Genomic DNA, 18,410 nt, shown 5'->3' on the forward strand with positions numbered 1-18,410 from the left:
CTTCCTGTCCCCACAGCCCTTACCCCAGCAGATAGTGAGTGGCCTTGTGGCTGAAGGGGAGGAGCAGTCTGGGAAGCCCACAGGCCTCCTTCCTTTGCCCGCTCCCCCCAGAGCACTGGGGGCTGCACCCTGGGGTGTGACAGGAGCCCCAGGGCTGCGATGGGGACGGACGGGGGACGGACTCAGCCACCCTGCCCAAGGCCTTCTGTGCAGGACCAAAGAAGTCTTCCCTCAGCTGCTTATTTACCATTTTATGGTGGCCACATGAACTGAAGTGCCAGCCCCACCTCAGGGGATAGACCATTCCTGGGCGGGGTGGGAGTGGGGCAGATCTCCCCTCCCCCAGCTTTCTACTCTCAAGTCTGAGCCTGCCTCTCCCTCTCTGCCCTTCCCTGGTCAACTCACTGCCTTCAGGGTGAAGTACAGACCCCTTCCCCATGAGCCCCCAGCTGACTGACCAGCCCCTGCCCCCCGCCCACTGTGGGCTTCTCTCAGAAACTGCCAGAGCCAGCCTTCTCCCTGCCAGCTGACCCTGGCTCACACTACTCGTATCATATCGTACATGTTGGATTATGTTTAGGGAAGAAAGGGAGGAGAGGAGGAAGGAGGGAGGGTTATCGTGCCCACAGGTGGCAGCATTGGGAGGTCTGTGACTTGCCCAGGTCTTCAGAGAGTCGCTGGCAGAGCCACACTGGGTGAGACTCTAACTTCACCCTCCATCCTCGCCCTGTGACCTCCGCAAGCCACCTAGAAACGGTGGCAGGAGGGAGCCTGCCAGCCCTTCCCGACCCGGCAGAGCTGACGCTGTCCTCTGTCCAAAATGGCAGGGTTACAGAGAGGAAAACCAGAGAAGCCTTTTCCACATGGAGACCCTGTCCCTGGCCTCCCACATCTGGCTGATGGCGCTGGAACACGCAGGGTCCTGACGTTTGTAGGGTACCTGGCTCCCCACCCTTCACGATCTCCAGGTACTTGGCCCACCCTGCTCTGCTGGCCTTTTCTCACAGCGGCCCCTCAGCCACCTCCCCACCCGATCTGCGCTCCAAGATGCATGTTTGTCCTGCCTAGTGGCACACAATTAACATCCCCGCCAGTAAACAATGCGGGGCCATATTTCACCCACACCCAAACGTGGACCACAAAGGCATGAAAATAAGCCGATGGTGCAGTCAAGTGAGGCCCGGGATTTGCGGGTCTGGCAGAGCGCACCTGCGCTGGCCCAGAAGCCCGTGCCTGCCGTCCTCCTGCTCCGCCAGGGCCCCAGCCCTACCTCAGCGCCCAGAACTGGGCCCTCTGGAAGGCTCGCAGGACACAAAGAGGGAAATAACCCGGCTGCAGGCGCTGTCCCCTCCAAGAGCAGGCCAGACGGGGGCTCCTGCTTCTGCTGCCAGGGAGGGGGTGTGAGGGCAGATCAGGGCAGGGGAGCCACCCCTTGGTGGGCTCACCTCCCAGACCTTCCTCTGCTGCCACACCTGCTCCGCCCTCCCAAGCTGCAATCCAAGCCCCTTGCTTAGAGGAACAGGAGAACCTAGGCCAGGGCAGGGGCCCCTGCTGTGTGTCTGGCTCCCACCAAGCAGGTTGTGTTCTCTGGGCTCTAGAATGGGCAGGGTCAGGTGGGGCACACCCCTCACCATCGCCACCCCTTGATGGAGCTCTGGGCTAGAAGGAAGGGACCCAGGTCCCAGGTGCCCCAAGGTGATGGTGGCCCGTGGAATGTGCAAAGCTGGAGCCAGCATCCTGCCAGCCTCACTCCCTGCGCCTGGATCTGGATGGCTGGATGGCTGGATGGCTGTGATAGCTGGATGGCTGGATGGCTGCATGGCTGGATGCCTAGCCCAGCAAGGACATCTCTGCACTGTGGGGTCCACTGACCATTTTCCTTGCCCTAGAGGGCAGGCGGTGGCTTAGCTTCCCTTAGCCTCTGGGATAAGGGAGAGGTCTGGATTGTGCTAGGAGGGGAGCCCAGGCCTCCTCAGCTGTTTGAGGGCCCAGGGAGGGCTCTGCCTGAGTCACCCAGCCCAGCATGGCTAGACAGACAGGTCCCCGCATCGGCACTGCCCCCGTCACCACCTGTCTGCCCCTCCTGGCCTCCTTGTCTGGCTCTTCCCATAGACACTTGGACCCTCATGAGTCTCCTGCCCCCACCTAAGGGTTTCTGGGGACTCTTGTTACTCAGAACGTGCTTGCAAAAACAAAGTTGAGCCACCTGGGGACTCCTCCAGGTGAGTCGATTAAAGCCGCTGCATCCCCAGGGGAGAGACCAGGCAGGCGCCCTGGGAGCCGTAACCAGGAGATGCAGGGGCCTGCACGTCAGGAGGTTCCGCTACCAGGCAGGGCTGGGGAGGGGTGGCGGAGACTTGGAGTCAGGGAGACCAGGTTCAGCTCCAGCTCTGCCCCTCTGAGGCCATGGGACCTTGCACATAGCTGCTCTGGAAACCTCGGATTCCCCACCTGTGAAAGGGAAGCACCCATGCTTCCTTGGACATGCTCCTTGGAGGGCTGCCGGATGTGAAGGCCAGCCTCAGCAGGTAAGGCTGAGGGTGCCCAGTAACCGCCAGCCTCCCCTTCCCCTGCTCACTTGGGAGAGCAGGCAGATTCTGCTGTCTCCTGCATGTGGAAGCTGGGCCGTGGCACCTGCCATGATGCTCTGTGATGCGTTAGATGCTGAGCTCTGCTGGGCAGAGCTGCCCAGCTCTGGACAGCCCATGAGGTATCTGCACCCCCCTCCAGCCCCAGGGGGCTCAGCACAGCCTCATCCTTTTGACTTAGCTCTCAGCACCCTAGTGCCAGTGCCCCCTGGTTTCCATGCCCCATCCCCAGTATCCCTCTCACAGGTACCTCCAGGGTCTGTTCCAGCACTGGGTCACACACTTGGACACCTGTGAAGGGCCGCCCACTGCGTGCCTGGCAGCCTCTGACAGCACCACCTCTCATCCCTGTGGCTCCAGGGTGCATGGCCCTTTATAGTTTGTCTCTCTTGGCCTTGAGCAGATCCTTCCTCCTCTTTGGGTTTTAGTTTTTCCATCTATGCAGACTCCGCACCAGGCTGCCCTTATCAGCTGTGTGACCCAGGGTGAGTCACTTAACTTCTCTGAGTCTCAGTTGCCTAGTCTGTGAAATGGGGACAATATGCTTCCTTGTAGGGTCACTGAGAGTATGAAATGAGTCATTGCAGGCAGTAAAAGACTTTGAAACTGCATGGCACACAGGAGGCCCTCAGGAGGTGGAAGTGGCTCTTCTGTTTTCCCTTGGCAGGGGATCAGAGAGTAATGGAGGGGCAGTTCGCAAAGCATGGACAGAGTTAGGGAAACCAGCATAGGAAGGGGAGGCTCTCTGGGCTGGCGACAGTAGAGAGCTGTTCCTGCTCATGCCTTATGGGGAGGAGAGACCGTGGTTACCAACCCAGAGCTGTCAGCAGGTCCCCAACAAGAGAGGGATGCAGCCAGGGAGTCTGTCTCTACCTGGCTCTCCTCCCTCCCTCTGCACAGCTGCTCCCCTGGCCAAGCCCAGCTGGAAGCCAGGGCTCCAGGAGCCCATTGGTGACCACAGCCTGCTGGGCCCGGAGTAGGGTAGAGAGTGATCTGCAGGGGTGGCGTGCACAGCCTGTCAAAGTCCAGCGGGCCTTGCATCAGGTGTAGATATGATGGTGACCCACGGGCTCTTGGTCAGAAGGAACAGGGTCCCAGCCTTGACTCAGCTGCTTACTAGCTGTGAGACCAGAGTACAGTGACAGGCTGTCCTGGGTTGCCTGGGATTTGTGCTAAAACTGAGGGAGTCCCAGGCAAACCAGGACCTGTAGGTCACCCAGGACCTGGGTCCAGGTACCTAACGTCTCTGGGCCTCAGCTTCCTCATCTGTAATACGGAGAAGGAGCCTCGACCTGGGGGGAGTGGGATTGGGAAAACCCAATCAGACCCAGCAGGGCAGACGGATGGGCATGCAGGTCTCTAGCCCTCGCCCATCCTCAGGAAATGGATCCAAGGGTGTTTTTCCTGACCAGGAGCCTAATAGTCTGCAGTTATTTATCGTCGTGTTTCTTAGTGGGTAGGAAAGCCACAAATGAGTATATTCAGGCAGCAGGGCACAATTATTGAGCCCAGTGCTTTATTTCCCCATCTTGTCTCCAGTCCGGGCCAGCTTTGGGTCGATAATAATTTATGATGCAGCCCCCGCAGCAGAAGGGAGGTGGCCAAAAAAACTCATTTGCTTGGAGTCACCCTCCCTGTACCAGCTCTGTGCTCACAGGTGGCTGTGGCGGCTGGGGTGTGGGCTGGGGAGGGAGGCCAGTGGCCCAGCTTGTGTGGGAGGAGGCAAAGTGGAAGTGCAGTGCTGGCTTCAGGGGCATCACTGGAGAGGAGAGGAGAGAAGGGGAGGGGAGGGAGGAGGGGAGGGGAGGGGAGGGGAGGGAGGAGGGGAGGGGAGGGGAGGGGAGGGGAGGGGAGGAGAGGGGAGCCGGCAGAGAGAGTGCTGACCAACCCCAAGCTTGTCCCTGACCACCAGTCAGGCCCACATTCTGAGCCAGAAGCATCACAAGACCAAAATGGGGCACAGGGACAGTGGTGGGCCCCTCCACCAACTGGTTTGGGGTTTGTCTCAGGTAGGACCCCAGGGGAGCTGTGCCTGAGACAGGGTCCTGAGCCTGAGCCTTTGGGAAAAACCTAAGGGAGGATGTGAACCGGGAGAGGGCAGGGGAAGGGACAAGCCCAGCAGTGGCCCTGGCCAGGATCTGATCCACAGGGTAGAGGGGCACCAGGGCAGAAATCGCACAGAATGGAGTCTCACTGAGGCTTCAGGGCCAGTCAGTGTTCTCCGGGTCCCTGTTTGCTGGAGGAGAAGGAGTGGGGAGACGGCATGAGGGGATAGGCAGCCACCACTCCCAGTGCCTGGAGGCCTCCACCTGGGGTTCCCAGAGCCTGTGCCAGCATGTATCCTGAGGTGGAAGGAACAGGGCTGGGATCTGGGTTTTATAATTTATGAAGCTGATTTCATCAGGTTTCATGTTCTGTCATGTGTCCTGCCATGACAATTTCATTCTTCCCTTTGGGGACATGAGGATGCAAAAATGGGATGTTGTGGGGGAGGAGGCTCTGAGCTAAGCTCATGTCCCAGGGCCAGGCTGGTGCGAGGGAGTCAGACCTGGGAGGAGCTGGCTGGTCTTGGGGAGTGGGGTTGTGGGAAGGCGTGGGTTCCCCAGAGGTCTGGTCTGGCAGAGAGGGAGGGGGATGCCAAGGGAAGAGCCTTACTGAGAGCACTTGTCTCGCGGGTTATAATACTAATAATAATCGCTGGCTTCTATACGTGCGTAGAGCGCCAGGCTGGTCCTGAGGGCATCCTCACGGTACCTCCTTTGATCGTCACCACAGGCCCACGAGGCTGCTTCCCTCATGACTGCATCTCATAGATACGGAAATGGGACACTCAGAGACACACTGGCCCCAAGTAACACAGCTATTGAAGCTGCACAAGGGGTTCAGCTCCGATCACTGACCCCAGGCTGTTAACCATCTGTTCTCCCTGTAACAGCCATCCTAACTTTGCAGCCACATCCCAGCGTCCCAAGGAGGCAGCTGGGGCCCCAAGAGGTCAAGGGCTCATCCAAGGTCATCTGGTGCTGAAACACTCTCCCTGTGTCTCTTCCCTGGGCCCATTCTGGGCCCTCCCTCTGTCCCTACTCTGACCCCAACTCCATCTGGGGAGGCCTCAGACTCCATTTTCTGACAGGAGCTGGGCAGAAACCTAATTTGCAAGTGACAGACAGGGGAGAGGGAGCCTGGCTGCCCACCTTTAATTAAAGGGGCTCCCTCCTGAAGGCCTCAAAACACAAGCTTCCCCAGCCAGGACCTGCAGCATGCCCTGGTGTGTTCAGAAGGCCAGCCTGGGCCCCTGCTCCTGTCCATCACCCACTGGAAATTGGGCCTGTTTTAGGGGCAACACGGTAGTCTTGGGATAGCAGGTAGTACCACATAGGGCTGACCCCCTCCTGGCCCTCATCGGGTGCCATGTAGCCATCGGGTGGTGGTGGTGCACATACGTTTTCAAGGCCAGCCGCCCAGAGAAGCTCTGAACACAGCATCAAGGAGGGCCCCAACTTCAACCACTGATGCCTCCCTTCCCTTGTCTTTCCTCCTGGCTCTTAAAAAAATTAAACACGGATGGTTTCATCCTGGGAGAATTAGTATTCCAGACAGGGCTGGGGGATGTGATCGGAATGTCAAGGCAGGAGCCACAGAGCTGGAAGGGAAGGGAAAAGGTGCTGTGCCAGGCGGGGGGGCCCTGGGCTGGGGGCCAAGGGGGCTTGGTGGGTGTGGGTGGGGCCTGCGTGGGGCAGGCTGCTTCCAGTCCCCCTCGCCTGGCCTGGCCACCAGGGGGAGGGATGAGGCTGAGTGTGGCTGGAGGGGATGGCATCGGGTCCAGGGCTGGAGGAGGAGATGGGGGCGGCTCAAGACAGAGACTACATCTGGCCCAGACACACAGCTTCCCGTAGCCCCGCCCAGCTCATCTACACATCCATTCCCTCCTTTATCTGGCCCTCGTTTGCTGATGTGTGTGCCTACTGTGTGCCAGGCAGCGAGCTTGGTCCTGGGGGGCGAAGGGCAGACATGCTGTCCTCACCACTGCCCGGCACACAGCAACTTACCAAACATCATATGCATCCCCCAGAGCGTGTTCTGAAGAACATGCCAGTTTTGGGAGGTTAACAGGGAACCGCCAGAGCGAACAGAATTAAATTAGTATCTTGGAGGCAGGACTTCTCAGAGCCTTCAACCCGCGCGCGCGCGCCCTGTGAACCGGGCGGGGGAGCGCCAGCCTGCAGCCTCCCGCAGGTCTGAGCGCAGCCCTCCAGCCCCGGCCACACTGGAACTGTGCTGTGGGCGCCGAGCCGAGACAAGAGCGAGTCTGTGTTCAGGCTCCATGGTGAACCTACTGTGTGACCTTGGGCAGGCTCCTGAATATCTCTGTGTCCTCACGTGGAAAATCGAAACGGTAATAACGGTGCCTGCGGGTTCAGTGAGGTGGTGTAAGAGCGGTGCCGCCTCAGCTTTAATACGGGGCTGCTGCTGCTGTCGCTGTTATTGTGTTATTATTACCCGCGTGAAACACTTAGCTCTGTGGGCCTGGGCTGTAGTCAGAACCCAATCAGATTAGCTACGGTTAGTGTCACTGCTGTTGACACAGTCCTTGCCCTGAAGAGGTCACAGGCTGGGGGTTAAAGACAATTAGAGTCCAGGGTGGAGAGTCCAGGGGCCAGGGCTGGGAGGAGGAGGACGGAGGTAGCCAGAGGGAGCACCAGCATGGCTGCAAGCGCAGACCCCAGGGGAAGGAAGCCTGGGTCGGGTAGGATGCCCTCCTCAGTGTGTTCATCCTGGTCAACCCTCACTGCCAAGTGTCTGTCCGGCCTGGGCCTCGGGCACTCCTGGCGATGGTAGTCTGGCCTGTCTTTGGGCATCTCTGCCTGTTACAGATTTCTTCCTCAACTGAATCCCTCCTGGTGCTTCTAGTTCTTGGGCCTCCCAGCATAGGTTGTTCTTCCTTCTCCAGGTCAGCTGTCCAGACAATGGAGCACAGGGGAATAGCTCTCTTCCTAGAATGGCCCCACCCTGCTCCATCACTGTCCTGGCCAGTTCTCACCACTCTGGGCCTCATCCTCCTGTGCCTCTTGTGGAGCCCAGACTGAATAGAGTTCCTGTTCAGTCTGAGCTGGGCAGAAGCAGGGAGGGTGCAGGGTGGCAAGGATCTCCTGCAATGTACAGTCTGTCCCTCCTTTAATGCAGCCCGTCCAGAACCAGGAGCCAGGACCCTTGGTGTCTGGAGCAGTCAGCACCTTGCTTTGCAGACACAGAGAAGGCCAGGCTGATAGAGAGCAGGACTCCAGGGGAGCCCAAGGAGCCATTCTAAAGCAGGCTGGGGATAAGGGAGGGTCAGGGAAGGCTTTCTGGAGGAGGGGGCACTTGTCAGCCAGAAACAAATGGCAGGCCGCCAGAGCTAAGACCTTTTGAGTCACCCAGTCCACCCCATCTGACTGCAGGGAGACTGGCAGAGCCATTTGGCTGCTTACATCATAGGCCAGACTCCAGAAGCCAACTACACAGGTGCAGTAGGAGGGATAATTTATCTCTAGGAAATGTGGCTCGGGGAGGCCAACCATAGAGACCTGGCAATGCTGGACTCCTAGCTGCTTGTCTACCAGGATTCAGAAAGTCCCCCTATCCACCATGACCATGGCATCCTTGGCTGACCCCGGCTGTTCATGGTGTGTGCGTCAGAGAGTGGTACTGAGGCCAAGCAATTCCACAAGGTCACACCCAGGTCAGGGGACTAAAAATTGCTTTAGCCCAGGCCTCCTGTCTGGGCCTGTATCCTGGGAGGCAAGTGCCCATGTTTTGGTGGCCACAGTACAGGGAAGCAGCTGCTGGGCAAGGCCAGCCCATTGCTCAGGAGCGAAGGTACCAGGGGCCTTGTTAGCCACAGCTTCAAAAAGCCCCATTATTAACAAAGTGCACCGTGAATCCTTTTTCTTCCTCTTTCTATCCTTAAGGCTGAATCCCAAGTGAAAAGGAAAATATACAATGAGTGGCAATGAGGAAGCCTCTGAGAAAAGGCAGGCGGCCGCCGGAGCATCAATCCACCCTCGCGTGAGGTGTGGGCTTCCTTTCTTTATTTAAAAGAGTCTCTCTCTCTCTCTTCCCTTCCTCCCAGTTCAGCTGGTCTCTCAGGCTGTGCTTTAAGTCTTTTTGAAGTGCTACAACCATTTTCTCCTCTTTCAATTAACAACAAGAAAAGGAAGCTAATAGCTTCCTGAGCCACTCGCTGTAAATATTAACAAAGTCTGGCCGCCTGGCCTGGGCGCGCAGCATTGCTCCCAGCCGGAGAGTGAGTTTACGGGAAGAAGGGGAGGGGGCAAGAGATTTCCAACACAGAGGCAAAAATCCCTTGGCACAGGCTTCTGCTGGTGCAGGGAAACCAGAGAGCCAGGGGAGCCGGGAGAAAGGGCGCCTGTCCCTGGGGGCCAGAGGCTGGCACAGCTGGCGAGAGGGAAGTGGACGCTCCTGGAAAAAAAGACAGCTTCCACTGGCTGCACCTGGGTAACTTGGAGGGCGCAGGTCTGTGGCCTGGAAGCTCCTGCTCACAGCTTTGAGTATGGTCAGTGGTGGAGGTCTAAGGAGGAGTGGCATTTTGGGTGCAGCAGCTGGAGGGGTGCTGATGGTCCCCAGGGTACGTGCTGGATCCTGGGCCCCTACCTGTGCCCACAGGGCAAATCTGAGGCAGGGGTAGGGGCCAAGGGAAGGGGCGGTGAAGGGGAACTAACACCCCTGGAGCAGAGTCTAGGTTCCAAAAGCTCCTTAGCCTGCTCCCATGGGGCACCTCTAACCGTGACCCACAGGGCCTACCAGACACACCAGCAAAATCCCGCTACAAAGATCTGCTCAAGAGCTATGGCCTTCGCTGAGTGCACCAGACTCATCCTCCCTGGGCTCCCATGGGCTGGACACAGACCCTCATGTGCAGAAACAGAGTTACAACAAGCCCTGCAGGGTAGAGCCGGCCAGCAGGCAGCTCCCTCCCGGAAGTCACGGGCAGGGGGCAAAGGCTGCACATGTCCCCTGTTGTGCACAGGCAGGCTCGGGCCACTGTGGCCCTCTCTGCGGGCAGAGGGGCAGGCCTTGGAGGACGGTGTGTGCTCCCCTCCCTGCCCCTCCCAAACATCAGAGCCACCTGCGGCTCCCCCGTGGGAGGGTCTCCCTGCCCACAGGCCGAGAGCAGCGGTCACGAGCCCGGCTGAGTGCCAGGAGCCCTTGGCTGGCCCGTGCCCTTGCCAACTCTCGCAGCTCCCGCCACACGCAGTCCCTCCCGCCGCCCTCTGGCTCAGAGGAGATTTCAAAGGCACGAGAGCACTCCAGGCACAGGAGGCCTCTTCAGGCGCCTGCCTCTCTTCTTTCTCACCGCTGCCCAGGGATGACAGTGCCCACTCAGCAGCCTTTCTGGGTCCCTGATGCTCAGCCACGTTGTGGGGGCAGCATCCTGGCCCCCAGGCCCCAGGGGAGGGGCTGCTAGGCCCAGGGGCAGGTGGGCAGCAGGGGCCAAGAGTCCAGGCCGATGTGGCCCCTGGGCTGCTCTCCCAGCCCAGCACCAGGGGATGAGAGTGATTCCCAGGCCACCTCTGGCCACTGCCGCCCTTGTTCCCCAGGTTCTGGCTCCCAGACAGGAAGGAGGACAGCCCATCGTGGTGGGCATCCCAGGTTTTTTCTCCAGAGAAGCTCTGTCCTGGAAGAGCAGCCCCCAGGGAACGCTGAGGCTTCTCTACTCTGGGCACTGCCCTCCTGGATCCCCCGTAGTCTGTCCCTGAGGGTGGGCGCTGGCAGGGGGCATGGGCTCCGGAGGCCGCCTGCAGACTGGCTCACACACTTGCTCACACAACCGTCCTGGAATGTCTGGGTTTTGTCAGGAAATGGTTTAATTAGCAGCGTGGAAGCTCGGAGGGCTCACGCCTGAACGCAGGCTCTCGCCTCCTCCCCTTCTCACCTGCTGCGCTGTGTGGGTGCCAAGCCCAGAGGCCAGAGTGAGTGAGAAGGGGGCAGGCTGGGGCCATCTTGGTGCAGAGGGAGGAGCTGGAGCCTCCAACATGCCCCCTCCGGAGGCCTTCCTGCTGCCCTTCCTGGGGCACCTAGAACCTGCATCCCCTTCAGGCAGGCTTGGAGCCCCCAGCAGGCAAGCCACCCATGATGCTGCTTCACAGGGTCACGAGAGCACTCAGCCACCCTCTGGCAAGGAGAAGGGGGAGGGAACCCACTCAGCCCCTGGCCTGTCTTTAGGGAGGCCTCCGAATCAGCCCCTTCCCCACCCCTTTCCTGGGGACACTGTTCCAGCCCCTCACTCATCCCCTCCCATGTACCCTGGTCCCTCCAGTTCTCCACAAAGGTCTGGTCATGCCCCTCCCTGCCTGGGCACCCACTCTGGCTCCCCACTACCCTCAGTATGAAGACCAGGCCCCTCAGTAGAGCATTCAAAACTCCCCCCTAGGCCAGAATCCCATCTCCCACTTCAGCTCTGCTCACTGTCCTCCACAAACTCAGGGCTTTGGGACACCAGCCTTCTCACTGCAACAAGCCCTTCTTACCTCTGAGCCTCTTCATATGCTATTCCCTCAGCCTGAAATGCCCTTCCTGCCCAACCCTCTACCCTGATGACTGGTTTAGGAGCAGACCACACTCCCAAAGGGAAAAGCTCTCCCTTCCCAGTGGCTCTGACCCCCAGCCCTCTGCCCCCAGAGAGAGGGAACATGACGGTGACAACACCCAGGTCCATGCTGGCACAAACAAGGAGTGACCCACACAAGGCAGTGAGGGAGAAGGGACAGGCCCTGTGGATGGCCGTCCTGGTGGGATGAAGTCAGCAGCCATTGGAACAAACTCCAGTTTTGAGTCACAAAGAGCCTTTTCATCTCTAAAGGTTGGACACAGATGTTGACCTCAGCCTGGAAGTCTAAAATGAAAGAACACCCTGGGTCTCCCAGCTCACGCCAGCTTTGACCTGCTTACAATGATCTAAACTCTGCCCTCTCTGCCACAGGGCAGCTCTGCCCAGGGATGGGGGCAGGCGTGTTGTTCATTTATAATGCTACTCGGCTAAGTCACCAGTCATAAAGCCCACCTGGGTCTCCAGCAGCACATACAGGCGTCTGATGAATGACACACACATAAAAATCCATCCCAAAGAGCCATAGGCTGGAAAGAAGCAGGAGGGCTAATTGCTAACATACAAATTAATATCAGTGAGTACCAATCTTCAAGGCAGGTGGGAACTGTAAAACTGAAAAGCATTTCTACTTCAGGTGGGAGCCCTGAGGTCCAAAGGTGGAGCAGTGGCCCTGGAAGGCAGCCAGGTGGTCAGGGGGAACCCTGGCCACACCTGCCCCACTCTAGCTTGCCACTGAGCTCACATATGACTCTTGTGATGTGAGAGTCTGGAGGACCTCAGAACCACAGCACAGTGTCACCTCCCCAAGGAAGCCCACTGTGACCCATCACTGCCCCCACACCCAGGCTGGGCAAGGCGGGGCTTTGGCTCTGCTAGAGCCCTGTGTGTGTGTCTCACACTGTGGCCCTCTGCAAGCCAGTGGCCTCCCCACTGGACCACGAACTCCTGGAGGACAGGGGCTCCTCTTTGGATCCCTGTGTCTTGCACGGTGGCAGGAGCATGATGGAACTCAGTACCTGTTTGCCAGATAGATGGATGAATAGGTGAAGAGATGAAAAATTGGACAGTCAGAAAGATGGACAGGTAGATGGATGAATGGAGAGATAGAGGGTGGGAGAGAGGGCTGTACAGACGGATGGATGGGGAGATGGACAGATGGATGGCAAGGTGGATAGGTAGACAGATGGATGGAGAGATAAATGGACGGATGGATGGATGGGGAGATGGATGACTGCACAAGAGGGGCTTAGGAGAAACCTAAGGTCCCTGGGTGCAGTGGGCCCAAGGGCCACCTTGTGCTTCTATTGCACTGAGACTTGGGGTTGTGCAGGGAGAGGAGAACTGGCCCAGAGTTTGAAGTCCTGGCTGCCACGTAGGTCATACAAACTGAGACAAGTCCCCCCTTCTCAGTATCACTACACAGTGGGGACAGTCACCCCTGCCCTGTCAGGTGAGCTGGGTTGTCCCAAGGCCCAGGGGAGAAGGCAAAGCAGAAATGACTTGGAAAAGGATAAGGGACATTGTCTCCTTGTAAACCACACATACGTACAGGCAGATAGATCCGGCCAAAATGCCAAGAATGAAGTAGAGAGGGGCGATTGTGCACTTGGTTTTCTTTCCTCCCTTTCAAATTTCTTTTAATACAGTTATGATGTTTTTATTTATAACAAAAAGTAAAATTGTGTAAGCATCTCAAGTACTTACAGATGGAAGCTTTTATTATGTTGACCCAAAAAAATGGTTCTCTGGCACCCGAACGCAGGGACCAGACCTATGAGGACAGCCGAGGCGAGGAGGCTGAGCAGAGGCTGTCCTGTGGTCACAGTGCCCAGAACTGGCCAAAGAGTGGCTCCCAGTTACTGAGCTGTTGGGACCACACAGATTCACTCTGTCCTCGGTCGGCTTTACCGGCCGCATGGAAAGTCTACATACAACCATCGACTTTGCTTGCAGTGTGGCCTTGGCTTATTCCAGCCAGTAGTGTGGCTGCTAGGGACTCTGTGGCCCTGACGGTAGGGGTGCGCCAGGAGGGCTCACTGCTATGTGTTCCTGGGTCCAGTGCACAAGGTGGCCATTCACAATCACCATCACGCACCCACACGTGGGAAGCGCTCACACCTTGCAAGCACTGCAGCCAGGCTGCACTAGGAGTACACACCCCACCCAGACGCCCGAGAGGCACCTGCTCACCCAGGGCAGAAACACTCGAGGAGCCCATGTCCTCAGTGGGGCCTGGGGCGTGCATGCTGCCTGGTTCCCATGAGAACCACACGTAGGGAAGGGGAGGTGCAGGGAAGTGGGACCCAGAATGCACAAAGCTGGGCAGGCTCACCGAGAGCCTTGCTTGGACCCTTGATTTTCTACCTGAGAAAGCAGAGTGGGGCATTCACTGGGTGCATTTATTAAGTACCTACTGTGGGCAAGGCACTGACTCAGGCACCGGGAGATCAGCCTCGGACAAGCAGATGTGGTCCCTTCCTTGAACCAGGAAGACAATTCCTTTCAAGATATTATGTCATTGGTGTCAGGGTTTGTGCAACCTTGCGGACGGACAGGAGGGGAGGGGGGATGTTGGGTGGACTCTTGCAGGAGAGGGAACAGCATGGGGAAAGGCAGGGGCCAGCTCAGGGAGTTAGGGGGAGGTGGTGGGAGACGAGGTGGGGGAATCAGGCAAGGCCAGGCCTGGTGGGCCTTGGAGGCTGCCTAGGAGTTCACCTTTATCCCAGGGGCTGCGGGAAGGGCCTGATAAAGCTGTCTTCCTGGATTCCCAATCTCAAAAGCAGAGCTCTATCCTGGGGGATCAGCCGGCCATGGCTGCCTAGAGCCTCAGCTCTGAGGACACTGCCACCATCCTCTCTAAATACAGAGGCCCAGCTGCCTCTGCCCCTACCCCCACCCGCCACGGTATAAAATAGTTTCCTCATCCTAGTCAGGGAGGCAGATGACCTCACTGGGCTGTTTCTGCCTCTCGCTTTCATAGAGAAATTACAGTTTATAATTGGATGAAATCACACGGGTGTAAGAGCAACAAGAGCCGGGCGGGAGCCCAGCATTCACCCCTCGTGTGGGGACTTTGTCATCCTCTTCCCTCCTGTCTACCCCCAACCCTGCCCCTTCCCAGGGGGGCCGCACCCCACCTGCCTGTTCACACCCTGAGGATTCACCAGACCCTAGCCATTCAGGATAGATGTCCCATGGGTTCCAAAAACTTGGTGGTTCTTAAACCTCCTGGCACCTGGGAAAGCTTGTCCCAAAACCTCCCTGCTTAGCCAGTCAACCCGTCGGCCTCAGGCTGCCCTCCACCTGGCCAGCACCTGCCCCTCTTCCCACACGCCCTCCCTGCCGGGCTGGACGCCCAGTGCACAGTGACCTCTGACCCCCACAATCTTGGCTCTAGACTTATTAAAACAAGCACCCTGAAATATTCATGTTTTTATTTGCAACAGCCCCAGACAACGTGCATTTCTCAAATCAGCCACCTTCGTCCCTACAAAGAAAAGTGCCCAGATGCAGCCAAGCCCATCTGGATCCGATTTCAAACCAGAGCTAACACTCTCAGATGTGTAATAAAAGCCCTTTTCCAAAGAGGGGCTCCTGCAGGGGGAATATGGACACCGGGGCACCGTGGGCCTTCAACATGCCACGCTAATGAGAGGCGATCCGGAGGGCTCTGGTGGTTTTAGATGCTAAGGAAGAGCTGGCCCTGTCCCCAGGTCTCCCTGGAAGGGGAGGGTGGCCACAGAGGGAGGCCAGGGATGCCACTTCCCCGCGTCCCTGATGCTCCTGCTCCCCACTGTGGGGAGAGGCAGCACTGTTTCTGAAAGCCAAGGCTGTGGTGGCCCAGTTGGATCCTTTGAATGATATTTTGCAAGAGGAGCAGGTGCCGGGAGAAGTGCAGCCAGCTCTGGGCCAGGCGTGCGGCCCCGGCACAGGCAGGAGCCCTCAGAACTTCATTTGCCTCGTCCCAGTCCTCCCACCCCCAGGAAAAGGGAAAGGAGGGAGCTGCAGGGAAGGGTGCTGGGCACGGCCAGCTGTTTGTGATCTGGATTTGAAAAGAAAAGAGATGGCAGAGAATAATCCCAGCCCCCTTGCAGATCACGGGAAAGGGACATTCAAGAAAACAGGTTTCCGGAGGGGTGGGAGGAGAGGGGGCTGCAGCCCAGGCTGGCCGTCCTGCATGGCTCCTCATTTCCCGGGGCTTCATCACTCGTATTGTTTTTTTGGCAGGTGAGAAGGCAGCGACTGGGTGAGAAGGACTCCTTCTTGGACAGATGAGACCGGGGGTGAAGCAGGAATAACCCGTCCGCCTACCTACCCAGCAAGAAAACCTTTCTACGAACAGGAGCAGCCAAGCAGGACTGAGCCCCCCCCCCCAACAACATCTTCCCGAAGAGGGGCGTGTGGGGCCTGACAGCTCAGCGGCGCATGTCAGCAGCTCCAGCCCCGCGGTGAACATCTGAACTCCTCAGCGGGGTAATGGGCGCCCTCCTCCCCGCCGCCGGAGACACAGCCTGAGTGGCAGGAATACCCATTCTTTGGAGAGCGGCTCCCTCTCAGCTCTGTCACGCAAGAACGCTCTCTGTACCGGAGCCCATTCTGCCAAGTGACTTAAAGGGATTTAAAAAAAAAAATTGGTAAAGAAAAAGGGGTAAAAGCCACGCAGAAGGCTTTCAGAGGAGGCGGTGGCCAACAGACAAAAGGGCGAAAGTTGAACGAGGGCTGCGAGACCATTCTTCTCCGGATGGGTGCCAGGCCATAGGGCATGCCTGGGGAGCAGGGGCCCAGAACACCCTTGGGCTGTGCACGGGAGTCCCGGGGACTCCGGGGGCACCCCTGCAGGCCCCTCATGAGAGCCCCTCACTCCGGAGGGGAGAAGCCAGCAGCGCCCGCAGCCTAGGGCACAGAGGATGCTGCTCCGGACCCACAGCCATTTTTGAACACAAGGAGCCCAGCAAGGTCTCCTCCCTGTGCCCCGGGCGCCGCTGGCACCACCCAACAACCAGGTCTGTGGTCCGCACGCCAAGTGCCAAGGCCAGCAGGCGGGCATGTGAGCAAGGCCCGGGCCCACCTCGACCACAAGCACAGCATCCAGAGTGGCGGGCTCCCAGGCTATAGCGAAGGAGGTAAGGCAGATGCAGCTGGGTCTGGACGGGCTGGGAAGGCCCCGCGGCTCCTGGGCCCAGAGGGCGCAGTGCACCTAGTTCTCTGGGGACTGCTAGTGCCTGCCTTCTTTGAGCTGGGTCACGTTCCCAGGTCTGCAGCTCCATCCCACCCACCCAACGTGTGCAGTTCCAGCAACTGGTGGTATCTACTTGCCAGGGGAGGGGTCATTTGCTACCTCGTGGGTCCCCTCTCCCTGTGCCAGTGGTCTCTGTCCCAGGGTGGGTGGCCCTTTCCTGGAGTAGGACTACTGCCCCTCCCCCTGCCATGGCCCCACTGCACAGCCCCCCTCAGGGGAGAGACATTTCACTCTGAGTTGAAACCAAAGGGGGCAACCCTGAGGCCTTAGGGAGGCAGGACTTTTGGTGACCTAGCCCCTGGCCATGACACCTACTGCCCTCCAACCGGAGAGGGTTCACAAGTCCTCTCCATCCAGGCCTGCCTCTGCCCTGGCCAGGAGGACCCAGGGTAGGAGTGATCCAAAGCCACTATCCAAGGCCCGTACCTGTTGGCCCTCGGGCGTCATCTGCTCTGGCCTCCAGTTCAGCCCCTTTGTTGGTGAGAGTGGCATGATGGGTCCCAGAGACAGGCAGTATGTGCCCTAAGGTCACAGAGAAGCAGTGAGCACCTGGAGGGCAGGGTCTTGCCTAGGGGACAGGAACTACTCCTCCAGATCCCCAGAGGCCAGAAGGGAGGGCCTCGTGCCTCCCCAAATACAAATCCTAGGCAACCTCTATCGAAGGTGCCCTGGGCAGGGCAGGGAAGCCCCAATTCATTACCAAGATGGAAAATGACACTTCCTCACGCTCTTCCCCAGGAGAGGGGCTGATTTATGACTGCACCAGGGCCCAGGACATTCGTCAGCGCGGCACGGTGTGCACGCCATCTGCGGGGGCATTAATAGCCGTGTTATTAGCCACCAGCGTGAAAGATGCCCTGTGGATCGGCTATTTGCTGTTATTTATTATAAAGGCGCGCCAGCCCGGCAGCGGGGCCGAGAGGCGTCTTGAGCTCGCCGGAGCCTGAGCTGGGCCCCTGCCCAGCCGGCCTCCCTTCTCCCATCCCACCGACCCCTCCCATAGCCTCATCAATTGTCCCTACCCTCCTCCCATCCCTGAAGAGAGGTTAGGTGGGTAATTCCTGGGGCTGAGGCCAAGCCGGGGGTAGAGTGGGCGGGGAGAAGCAGCAGGCTGGCACCCCAGATATTTACAGAGAATCTGCTCAGTGCTGGGCTCTGCCTCTGCTGAGCCATACTGCTTCCCTCCATTCCAAGGCAGGAAAGCAGAGACCAACTAACTGGGCTGTGGGCCAGAGGTGGGTTGGCACCCTGGCATTCCAGCTGTGAGTGGTATGACCTTGGGGACATCCCTTCCCCTCCCTGAGTGTGCTCCCTCTTTGTGCCCTGGGGACACAGGCTCCACAGGGCTGTGAACAGCTGGAAAGGAGAGGAGTTTGTGAAGGGCTGAGCGTGCAGCTGGCGCTCAGCTTTGCCAGCTACTGCTACTAGTGGGCCTGACCCCACAGGGTCAGAGGGGTCTGCAGAGCTGCTGGCGGGGGAAGGCAGCCCCCAGGAGACCCTGCTTGAGTTGGAAACTCTCCACCATCATCCTGTCCATGCCAAACCCTTGGGAAAAGGTTTGAGAATTCAGGGCCAAGGCCAGAGGAGGCAGCTGGCCTCCACAGCTGCTGGAAGGCTCTCTCTACCCTGGACCCATCCCTTCTTCTCTCTGAGACTCAGTTTTTGTGAGGTCCTCTGCCTCCCTGATTCCAGGATCCTGAGGGTGAGTTCTACCCTTGTGCGTATCTGTGGGGGTGGGAGGGAAGGGGCCATCTCTAAGAAAGTGGGGCCAGCCTCTATGTCTGGAAGCAGACCTGAAGTTGGACAGGGCCAGGTGGGCCACCCTGTGTCAGAGGAGATGAGAGGGGACAGCCAGGAGTTTTCCCTGCGTTTGCTCCCGAGGAGCCTGGGGTGGCCCCACTGGGCAGCTGAGAGAGGCAGGTATGACCCCCAGGAAAGGAATCCTGGATTTGTGTCCAGCTCCTCCACCACCTGC

The 18,410-nt window shown here is 58.6% G+C and overlaps 2 protein-coding genes across 4 annotated transcripts in view; one reads left to right on the plus strand and one right to left on the minus strand.

Annotated features, from left to right (window-relative positions):
• Positions 1-18,410, minus strand: part of MACROD1 (mono-ADP ribosylhydrolase 1) — a 142,990-nt gene that overhangs the window by 77,058 nt on the left and 47,522 nt on the right. The window lies entirely within an intron of this gene.
• FLRT1 (fibronectin leucine rich transmembrane protein 1) overlaps positions 1-18,410 on the plus strand; it is an 81,532-nt gene that overhangs the window by 46,844 nt on the left and 16,278 nt on the right. Inside the window, exons 1-2 of one of the 2 annotated variants that reach the window (XM_072970187.1) lie at positions 12,162-12,279; positions 15,424-16,319. The gene's annotated coding sequence lies outside the window, so the exon portion shown is untranslated. Of the gene's footprint in view, positions 1-12,161; positions 12,280-15,423; positions 16,320-18,410 lie in introns of those variants that run through there. The other variant, XM_072970186.1, reaches the window with a different exon arrangement.

The sequence above is a fragment of the Vicugna pacos genome, chromosome 10 (genome assembly GCF_048564905.1).
Source record: "Vicugna pacos chromosome 10, VicPac4, whole genome shotgun sequence".
Lineage (NCBI taxonomy): Eukaryota > Metazoa > Chordata > Mammalia > Artiodactyla > Camelidae > Vicugna > Vicugna pacos.